This window comes from Vespa crabro, chromosome 1 (assembly GCF_910589235.1).
Source record: "Vespa crabro chromosome 1, iyVesCrab1.2, whole genome shotgun sequence".
NCBI classification, from domain to species: domain Eukaryota; kingdom Metazoa; phylum Arthropoda; class Insecta; order Hymenoptera; family Vespidae; genus Vespa; species Vespa crabro.
In genome coordinates, this window is record NC_060955.1 from 23809850 (window position 1) to 23819671 (window position 9822).

The window sequence follows — 9822 nt, forward strand, 5'->3', positions numbered from 1 at the left end:
ACAACTCTCATTCTTCCTCTTGGATTTTCTTGATTCTTCCTTATGGAAGTAAATTTTCACGTAAGAGGCGTTCGCATACGCTCTGCCTTACTTTGATTCTAACCGAATACCCTTACCCCCACACCCGCCCCCGGCTCGTATTCTATGCTCGTGAAAATTCATAATTCTAAAGAATGTTTTGTTATATATATATACAACATTATATAAATAGAGATCCTCGTATATAATCTTGAAAATTGATCTGCCTTTCTTTTGTTTTCTTTTTATTTTATTTTTTGAAAATTTTAAAACAAGTCTACGGTCTAAGACGATAAACAGGGTGTTATAATATCTCGTAAAATGACAAAGGACGAGACGGTTAGAAGACGCTTCCGGAAAGAATTCGAAATATTCCGTAGCGGAGTTTCGCGAGTAATCCAATTTCGTAATCCCATAAGAACGCGCGTCGGCGCTTACTTTGAAAGCGGTTAGCGTTTTAACGAATGCTCTCTATGCATCGCCTTACCCAACCTTTCGTGAGCTGAATAACGACTTTGTAAAAGATCTTAACAATAAATGAATTCCGTTGGGGGTGAAATTCTATGAAAACGATCGTGAAATAGATAAAGAGGAATAGACGGAGGGGGTCACACAGAAAAAGAGAGAGAGAGATTTTGAAAGGAATTCAAAGTTTGAAGTAGCTAAAAGATATTATTTTGCGGTAGAAGTACCGAACTATATAAGTACTTACTGCAGTCTCAGTCTCTCTCTTTCTCTTTTTCTCTCTTCTCATTGCAACGGACTGGAACTTGGGTTACCGCAACGCTTAATTAACTCGAGCAAAGGCCCACTGACCGTTCAGCCCATCTTGGCCAAATTAACGCCGAATTTAATGGGTGCACGGTTCTACGACTGAAAGAATGAGAGAATAAGAGAATGGAATGAGGAGGAGGTAACGGTGAAGAAGAGAAACGGGGTTGGAGAGGTGGTTGGTTGGTTGGTTGGTGGCCTCGAGGGCCAGCGCCATTGTTTGTCATTTAAAGCATGGAAGATGCCGGGTTAGACGCGTGGAGGAGACGGAGGAAGGAAGAAATAGCGCGAAAAAAGTGTGTGAGAGAGGGAGAGAGAAAAAGAAAGAGAGGGGGAGAGGGAGGGGTGAACGATATGGAGTAATGGCTTTTAAGTTTGAAATCGTTCACCTCTCTCTCTCTCTCTCTCTCTCTCTCTCTCTCTCTCTCTCTCTCTCTCTCTCCTTTTCCAGGCTATGCTCCTCTTCCAAGAGAGCAAAGCAGTGGCGCTTTTCTCTCACGAACGTGGGGCGCGTTGAACGCGTCATGGAAAGATCATTACGATATCGCTGCCTCGGAGGCTGCTCTCGGTCGGTAGGGTAGAGATAGAAGAGAGAGAGAGAGAGAGAGAGGTGAGGGTGGAGGTGGTAGGCGTTCGGTTAGCGCCGGCGCTAAGCTCCCTTCGTCGGCTTTGGACCCGGACGTTTGCATTTCGTCCTGGCAAGAGAGGCAGGAAGGGTAGTAGGAGTAAAAGGGAGAGACAGAGAGAGAGAGAGGTTGCAGACTAGGCGAGAGGGCGAGGTTGGCCGAGGCTCGAAGGCAGAAGGACAGAGAGCTGCCCGAGGCCATCGCTAACGACGCCATTGTCAGCCGCCTGGCTATTGTGCGAAGCGTTCTGTACGTAGGCGCCGCCGACTCCTGGCCCGGGATCGCGTGGCTTCTCCTTTCTTTCTCTCTCTCTCTCTCTCTCTCTCTCTCTCTCTCTCTCTCTCTCTCTCTCTCATTCGATGCTCGGGATATATTTCGGAGACAGCGAATAAAACAAATCGATGATGAGAGGAGGAGACGGAGAAGACGACAGACGCGCGCCCCATCGATCGACGTTTTCTCTCATCCGTATTCACGATCTTCCATCTGTAACAGCGGCTCTCAAACTTACTTTTCTATTTCATACACTCCTTTCATTCATTCGTTCGTTCTTTCATTCACTCGCTCGCTCGCTCATTCTACGTTCAATCTTTATTCTTCTTCCTTTCAGTATAGATCCAATAACTACTTCATATTTATGAATCTATTAATTTTATTTTTCCTTTTCTTTCTTTAATTCTCTGATGATAACCACTGATATCATCATCCTCCTCACCCCCCCCCCCACCCCACCCCGATCCATATGAGGTCTATGATATTCGAGTTAATTTCAAATGTAACTCTAATTATATATTCCACTTTGAAGTAATATACATACGTATAAACAAATTGGACGTAAGTATAATCGCGGTATGTAAAAACGTTGAAAAACGAGAGGGTTGGGGAGACGATGTAAAAAGCGGAAACGCGCGTGATAGAGAGAGAGAGAGAGAGAAAAAGAGAAAATTCTGATCTTGACAGGATCGGCTGAATTTTCATGACTTTACCCCGATGCGCGCTTATGATTAAATCATAGAGATGGATTATACACGTTGAGGTATGAATGACGATGAAGCCGGGTGCAGCGCTACCAACGACATCGGTGGCTACACGCGCGTCACGCCAACGATATTATCGTCGACGTCGGCTTTTCTCTCTCTCTCTCTCTCCCACCCTCATCCTCTCTCTCTGTCTCTCTCTCTCTATCTATCTATCTCTCTGTATGGTTCCATCGGCCGGACAACGAATTCTCTGTAGTATTAGCAGAGTTTATTTGGACGGCTAGTTTTCGATAATTAAAGTTGGACGAAGCAATAAAAAATTATTATTATTTGTTTAAATACACATGCATGTATATATATATACGCACGCATACACACACACATATACATAGAAACGAATAAACAAAAATCGAAATATTGTTCAATCGATTTTGGTGAAATTATCGATTTTGTTAATTTACGACCTTAGATAAACCAACGTGAAGCGTTACTTTTTAAGTCAATAAATCAAACCGTACGATTTGGTGTTTCTAGGTCGGTTTCCTACCTAATTTCACATTTTCACGCCCAACGCGCGTCGTAAACTAGAGTTTGGGCATTTTCGAGACCGGAATCGATCGATTTCTCCTACCATTCCATCTCTCCATATCTCTATCTCTATCTCTCTATCTCTATCTCTATCTCTATCTCTCTCTCTCTATCTATCTATCTATCTATCTATCTCACTTCAGAACTACGTTTCCTACCGGAATCGTTTACTCGCCCACGGCATCGAACAATCTCGAATCAGAGTTTATGGAATTCGACAAACAATTCGAGATTCGGCAAGCTGTTTCCCGCCTTTGGCGAGGAGGACAGATATAAAGGAAAAAGAAAATAAAAAAATAAAAAAAAAAAAAAAAAATAAAAAAAAAAATAAAAAGAAAACTTATGTAAGACGTGAGAGGAGCCAATGATCGACAAACTTTATCGGATATTTTTTTTAGAGCATCACAGAAAGAAAGAAAGAAAGAGATAAAAATAGAGTATACCCAGAGAAAAGTATTCTCTCGCATTGAGAAGAATCCTTCCGACAAAGACGAGATTAATGATACCACCAAAGGGATGCTGCTACTGCTACTGCTGCGCTCTACGTAGCGTTTACCTTTCTTCCTTCCTTCCTTCCTTCCTTCTCTTCCCTTCCTTTCTTTATTTTTCAATTTGCTCGGACAATCTTTACGATGGTCGAACTTTTTCTACGTATATAACCTTATCGATCGTACGACAATAAATATAAACGTTTCGTTAATTATAAAAATAGCTCAGTTGTAAATAAAAATAATTAAAAATAGAGAGAAAAAAAAAAACAAAGGAAAAGAGAAAAGAGGGAAAAAAATCAGTAAACCTGAAAGATTTACGATCGCAGCCAGTGATAATCTTTTTATACCGTGAAAAATGGAATTGAAAAAAGAAAATTAAAAAAAGAAAAAAGAAGAAAAAAAGAAAAAAAAAAAAAAAGAAGGAAAAATACGTATGTGCACCAACAGTGATTTTTCGGGAACGCGCCATTTTTCATATTTTTTCTTTTTTCTTTTTTCTCTCTCTCTTTATATCGACGGAAAGAAGAAGAATAAATATGTTGTACTATATTGATACATAATGGACAATGATAATGAGGGAAAAAAAAATGAAATACTTCATATTTTGATTAGGCATTTTCATTGTAAACGATACCACAACATTTCTTGTCGTGGGACCTAGAGAGAAAGAAAGAGCAAAGAGAGAGAGAGAGAGAGAGAGAGAGAGAGAGAGAGAGAGAGAGAGATGAAAAAAGAGAGAGAAAAAAAATGCGAAGTAAGCAGTAAAAGGTATGAAACAAGTTTTTCATTTGGCGTCCCTTTCACAATGCGATTGAATCGATGCAGCATAGCAAGGACATACAGAAGCCGGTCGGGTAGTGTGAATATTTAATGAAAGAAACCGTTAATGAGGCACGCTCGCATTAGTATTAATTAACGGTAGCGAGCTCTCATCGCGCGCAAACAATTTTATATAGAAACGATGTATATGAGTGTGCGACAGAGAGAGAGAGAGAGAGAGAGAGAGAGAAAGAGACACGAAATATTTCTGATTGCGACTTAGCAAAGAAAAAGCGAGAAAAATTGAAGAGAGAAAACGACGCTCTGTGTATGTGTGTGTGTCTGTGTGAGCAGGCACTAAGTACAGATGATACACGTATAAACTTATATCAGTGAAGTTTTTCGTTTCCTCATTAAAGTAAATACCATCGGTACGGTGGTGGTTCTTCTTTCGTTGTGAAATTTTTTTTTTTTAGGGATCACAAAAAATACGTAAATCCGAAAATTTCATTAAATTCTTTTTTTCTCACCTTCGATTTACTCTAGGTATGTGTATATATATATATATATATATATATATATATATATATATATACATATATTTGTACGTATGTATATATGTTAGGGAAAATTTGATATGTAGTAAAATATTATATCCATATTTCCATATTTGTTTGTTTTATTTCGGCACCATTTTGTGATTCCTTTTCGTTTCTTTTTACACGACAGGTTCATTATTAATTCGTATTAGCCACTTCACGAGTTTGTACACACACACACACATATGTATATATATATATATACCTGTTCACAGAGAACGTTAGCAGAAATTGAGATATTTTCGCGAAGCGTGAAAAAGCTTTTTACCGTGTCGATAAATTAGTAGGACAAATGTGGTCTCGTTACTGTCCTGAGATTACGTGTTTTCATTGGTTATACTAATCCTCTCGAGAATAACTAGTTAACGCTGAAAAAAAAAGAGAGAAAAAAAAGAATTTATGCGAGCACCCAACCTTGCAAAATTGTTGAAATTTTATGAATTATAAAATTATGATCGCGTAAAAACGTTTAAAATGTCGGCCATTTTTATCGATTAAAAAAAGAATTGTAAAAAAGAAAAAGGGTAAAGAATTTGCATCCGGATAACGTGATAAGCTCTTCCTTCTTATTAAAGAATCTATTCGAGAATCCATTATCTATTTCAATTCATATATTTCATTTTTTGCTCGAAAAATTTGAAACGTCGTCGTATCAAAAAATCAATCAGAGATTAGATAAAAACATTCTAGAACACTGTACACACACACACACGTATATATATAATCCGAGATGTATATAGGTAGAATCTAACGTGTTATCAAATTTTCATTTGGCCAGCGCCATATTGATATAACATGAATAAATAAAAATAAAATTTATCTTTAGTAATATATTTCTCGACATGTGTATATAGTATAACTCGACAAAAAATCGACATCGAAAAAAAAAAGAACAAGCTATGGTTTTGGTCATGTACTTATTACTTATAGATACGTACGTACGGACGTATTTAAGTATGCATGTATGCATGTATGTATTGCAATAAAATATTTACATCTCTAACCTTTCGCAGAGAAGGAAGTTCGCGTCGATCGTTATACTTCTCAAGAGTACAAAGCAGCAAGCGACACGGAAGCGAAGAAAAGTACACAAAGAATCGACTCTCGCTCCCTCGCTCTTCTTAATCCTATAATACTCCTACCACCACCAACACCACCACCAATACTATCACCACTACCAGCAGTACCATCAGAACCACCATCGCTGCTACTTCCCCCCCATCTCTCTTTCTAACGTTTTTATGGAGAGAAACGAACGATGGGTGGCAGTGCGGTGGCAGCTCTAAAGAATGCTACGCTTCGTATGTATATATGTGTGTTTTTGCGTACGTGCGTGCGCATGTGTATGCATGCATTAGTGCGTGTACCTATGTATGTGTGTTGCATGCTTGCAGCACGTTTGAAATATCGCGCAAGGGTCCATTGTGTTACAATTTCGGTAGAATCTAAAAATTTGTTTGTTCGTCGTACTCGCGTGTATTCACTCGAGTTTATTCATCGAAAGAAAAAGAGAAAAAGAGAGAGATGTATATATACATAATATATAGACATTGGTCGAGTACTATATACGCAATAAAAAGAAGTTCTAGCAGTAAAAAGAGACGGGTACATGCATGGATGTATGACTTAATTAGGCGTACAGCTCTATATATCTTTCTCTCTCTCTCTCTCTCTCTCTCTCTCTCTCTCTCTTTCTATTTCTCTTTCTCTCTATATTCCCATTGGCCAGTAACTTTTTACCACACTGAATGAGTCGATTTTTTTCCTACCGAAGAGCAAATGATATTAAATATATTATGTGTATGGTGTTGCTGTTAGCACCATCATTCCTCCCATTCCACCCCCCTCCCTTGCCTATTTTTCTCACAGTTTTCGTATAAATAAGCTGCTTTGAGTAACATCACATATATATATATATATATATATGTATATGTATTCTTGCACGTTGAAAATAATTTTCTTGTTTATAGTTTTTATTTTGCGATCGAGCACAAACTCGAAATCGCATTATTAATTTATCGATCCTTTCAATATCTTATATCATATATATCTTATATCAAGTGAGATGACCGACCATGAAAGTACTTACATACGTGCACTTGTGCATACAAAAATAATTTATGAAAATTGTACATATGGACGTTTAAAAAAAAAAAAAAAAAAAAAAAGAAAAGAAAAAAGAAAAATAGAAAATAATAATAATAGTAATAACAATAATAACAATAATAATAATAATAAAGAAAGAAAATTAAAGAAAAAAACGAACGAAAAAAAAAAGAAGAAAGCGAAACATAGAAAGGTGATATATAAAAGTAAAAGAAAAAAAAGTAGCTTTGAAGCGACCTCGATACTATTAATGTCAGAAGACACGTCGTGTCTTCTCGTCGTCGTGTCGTTCAAAATATACCAATTTGTAAACAAGCTTTTTCGCGATACGTTCGAGATCCTTTTTTATATAAGATCTCGAGAGAAGATGATAGAACTTGATAGAAGGAGACGAGAAGAGCCATTAAAAATAATTCGTTTTACGAAAGACAGAGATAGAGATAGAGAAAAAAGATAGAAAAAGAACAAAAATTAAAGTCGACGATTTCTTTTTTTTCCTTTTTTTTTCTTTTTAAACGTACGAAACGAAATAAATATAGAGACATGAGAATACATTTTACGATCCGGGATGGGAACGATGATAATCGAGAATAATAGAAATCACGTGTGAACCTGATATTTTCTACCTAACCTCTAATTTACTTAAAATAATTTCTTTTTATCATTTATCTCCTCGATACTCGCTCGATAAAATGCACGCGGAACGAATTAATTCTATCGGTAATCTCTGTCTACCTCGATTAGAACAACGTATCGTTTTGCGCCATTTTAGAAAATAATTATTCGAACGTAAAAAGAAAAGAAACGGAAAAAAAGACATTCGCGAATTATACATGTCCGTTCTTGCTCTCAATCTTTTTCTTTTTCTCTTCTATCGCGACGGTAAAACCAAGAGCACGAGAAGGTAATAAAGAGATGGTCTAGACGCGAAAAATCAGCTTACGTATCTCTGCTTTGAAATCCGGCATCGAAAAAGGTATAAAAAGAAAAAAAAAAAAAAACGAAAAAAGAAAGAAAAAAGAACGAGAGAGAGAGAGAGAGAGAGAGAGAAGAAAAGGGAAACGAAAAAAAAAGAATAAAATGGAATAAAAAAAAAAAAATAAAAAATAAAAGTAGCTTTCGACACACGCATCGAACGTTACGAACGAGGTAATCCCTTTTCATCGCGAACCGATCGATCCCGTACGACCGATACTCGTGTGTGAGAGAGTGAGAGAGAGATAGGAGAAGACAGAGAAAGACAGAGAGAGAGAGAGAGAGAGAGAGAGAGAGAGGGAACGAGAAAGAGAGAGAGAGAGAGAGAGAGAGATACAGCGGAAGAGACGAAGAGAAAAAGAGATAGATAGATAAAGAGAGAAGAAACGTTCTTATCTCTACAAAATGTAATGCAAAATGGCCTGACGTTGATATAACATAATCGCATTCAATGATATAGATATGTATGTAGTAGTCTACTTACGTTTAATATGGACGTTTTCCTTCACCACGAAGAAATATCTGTCGAGAGATAGAGAGAGAGAGAGAACACCTTCTGAACATCCTCGCGTTCTCCTCACAAAGATGACGACGACGGCGACGACGACGACGGTGACGACGATGACGACGACGACGAACGTTGAATATTGTCGCGACGATCGGACGACGTACCGAAAGCAAAATGATGTGAAACAACGGAAAATGTTGAAAGTTACGTTTAAAGAGACAAAAGAAAGAAAGAGACAGAGAGATAACTAGAGAATGAGATAGATATATATATGTGTATATATATATATATATATATATATATATATATATATATAGAGAGAGAGAGAGAGAGAGAGAGTTCCGTTACGATCCGGTGTGAAAATTTTGTGAACGACCTTCGAAACTCGACGTGACCGATACGCTTCTCTTGAACGAACTGAGCTCTCCCCCCCTCGCACCGGCCTTATATAGCTCCCCCACCCCTCTAATCTTCCCCTGAGTGTCCCCACCATCGACGTTACCCCTGCACGCTAGACGTTGCCTATGTGGGGATGGATCCTAGTGGTCCACCTCGGGTTCTCTCTCTCTCTCTCTCTCTCTCTCTCTCTCTCTCTCCCTGTCTCCCTCTCTCTGTTTCTCTCATTCGCTCGTTTCGCTTTTCCCAAATGACAATGTGAAAACTTCGTGCTCGAGACCCCGTGGCTCAGCAGCCCCTAAGCTTTTCCCTGCCCGCGTTTCTCGCTTCGTGTATCAACTTTCTCTCTCTCTCTCTCTCTCTCTCTCTCTCTCTCTCTCTCTTTCATATATAGTACTTGCGTCTTCTCTATTTTACTTTTCTTTGTTTTTTTTTTTTATTCTTCTTGTCGATTGCAAAAGAAAGAGAAAGCAATAGATTCTTAACGCAAACTGTTCGATGATCATCTTATTATCGTCCATTCTGTACGTTGGAATAAAAAAGAAAAAAAAAAAAATAAAATAAATAAATAAATAAAAATGGAGCGGTGGAAGATTCGCGCCGAAATCAAACGAAAAATGGACGACGATAGATAAATATAAGTTTGTCTCATTGATGATTTATCGGCGAAAATGCTACGGTAGGTTTTACGTATAGAGATATCCATCCATGTACATTTTATATGTATATTCAAAGTTCCCGCCGTTTCCTCTTCTTTCCCTGTACCTTTTCAAATGGGCACGCATGTACCCGACGTATATATCTACGTACGAATGTATCTATCCTATGTATGTATGTATTTAGATATGTATACGCGCTGTACATGTACCTACCCAGTAGACCACACATCGTACACTTGACACGCATAAATATCATTATCTTCAACAGGCCGCGTAATTCGATTTACAGCCGGATCGAGTTTTCTCCCATCCTCCCTGATCCACCTCCTCGCCATCACCACCACCC

General features: G+C 38.1%; 1 long non-coding RNA gene across 3 annotated transcripts in view; it reads right to left on the reverse strand.

The window, feature by feature from the left end:
* Positions 1 to 8819, reverse strand: part of LOC124426105 — a 67347-nt gene extending 58528 nt beyond the window's left edge. For all 3 annotated transcript variants that reach the window (XR_006942665.1, XR_006942651.1, XR_006942661.1), the window contains exon 1: positions 8398 to 8819. This is a non-coding gene — a long non-coding RNA (uncharacterized LOC124426105). The remainder of the gene's footprint in view (positions 1 to 8397) is intronic.
* Positions 8820 to 9822: the final 1003 nt, after the last annotated feature.